This window comes from Urocitellus parryii, chromosome 12, assembly GCF_045843805.1.
Source record: "Urocitellus parryii isolate mUroPar1 chromosome 12, mUroPar1.hap1, whole genome shotgun sequence".
NCBI classification, from domain to species: domain Eukaryota; kingdom Metazoa; phylum Chordata; class Mammalia; order Rodentia; family Sciuridae; genus Urocitellus; species Urocitellus parryii.
Genome location: NC_135542.1, coordinates 64,072,808 through 64,074,299, shown reverse-complemented (window position 1 = coordinate 64,074,299; position 1,492 = coordinate 64,072,808). Strand labels below are relative to the sequence as shown.

The 1,492-nt window shown below is 33.5% G+C and overlaps 1 non-coding gene across 1 annotated transcript; it reads right to left on the bottom strand.

Moving 5' to 3' along the window:
• Nucleotides 1-426: 426 nt before the first annotated feature.
• Nucleotides 427-499, bottom strand: Trnam-cau (transfer RNA methionine (anticodon CAU)). The gene has a single exon. It is a non-coding gene; the product is annotated as a tRNA-Met (tRNA).
• Between the last annotated feature and the right edge of the window lie 993 nt (nt 500-1,492).

Here is a 1,492-nt window from a genome sequence, read left to right as displayed (position 1 = left end):
TGCACATGAAGAGGAAGCCTGCGTGGGAGACTGGCATGGCAGGTGGAGTTGGGGTGTCTTTGTCCTTTGGGCATCAGCAGGAAGCAGGTGATAAGGATGAGTTGTGCCAGTTTTTCTCTAACTATGTTATAGAGAAGGTTCAAATGGTACATCAGTAGAGGTCAAATGTGGGGCCTGAAAGAAACACAGGGAACTAAGAATTACAGCCAGGGAAATGATATGGAAGTTAAAATAACAGGAAAAGGGTGGAAAGGAGGGACAATCAAGTCTTTGTCTGAACTGCTGGTGTTGCTTTGAGGTTGGAAGAAGAGAATTCAGTGAGACTTTATTTCAAACTCCTTAGGAAAACGTAAGAGGTTTTCATAAAGATTGGGTTAAATTTCTCCTACTTCCTTTCTCCTAATCAAGTTGGCATTTTTTTTTTCTTGGTGGCACTGGGGATTGAACCCAGGGCCTTGTGCATATGAGGCAAGCACTTTACCAACTGAGCTATATCCCCAGCCCTTCAAGTTGTCTTTTTGATGCTTTTGGTTCCTATCAAATCAGCTTTTCAATTTGGCAGTAACAGTTCTCTCTGTGCATATGTGACTGTATATCTAGTCCATCTCTGTCTCCAATTATATCTATATTTCTACATATGACTTTCTTTTTTGAGCTAAAACAAAGGCCACATATTCTTAGGAAATGTGATTACATTTTGTTTGGATAGAAGTCTGCAAAACACCTACTGTGTCGTTTAGGCAAGGGTAATGCTTGATTGAAATATTTTCAAGTGAAGGTACACCCTAGGAAAAACACACTGTATAATATTTCTAATCTGTTAAGGATAATAAATAACAGAAATGTTATACATTCTTTAGGTGACAACTATTTCTCCCTGATAATTCTGTGACAGATGTATTCTTATGAACTGCTATTTGTATTTCTTTAAATAGCAGCATAATTAAAAGGAGATTAGAATCTATAAATCCACTCTTTAATTTTATAGTTTCCTGAATATGCTCAACAATAGTTGTAAAAGAATAGTTTGAGGGTATTAATGTTCAGGGTAGGAGTAAAGGTAGCACTTTTTCAGGTTGATGTAGTTATTTTTTTTAACTTTAAAAATTGTGGTAAAATATATATATATAATATTTAAATTTTGGACATTTGTTAATGTTTTGATATTGATAAATGTTGAACGATCAAAACTCAATTGCATCTAAGTCAAAATTTCATGTCCTCATTTACTGGTAGTGAAAGGAACAGAGGGAACAACAAAATTAAAAAAATAAAACAAAACAAAAACTTGGTAGAAGACTGAAGAATAAACTAAGTTGATTAAAATTCAAGTAGAGTTTTTGTTTTTGTTTAACTGACACTGATTTTTCTATTTTTTTACTGTTTTTATAAAGTCATAAAACACTATCCTAAAACCAGATAGAATGAAAACCAATTATATTTTTTAGATATAAAATGCTTTTCAAGTAGGTATTTCTTCACTTTTATGACT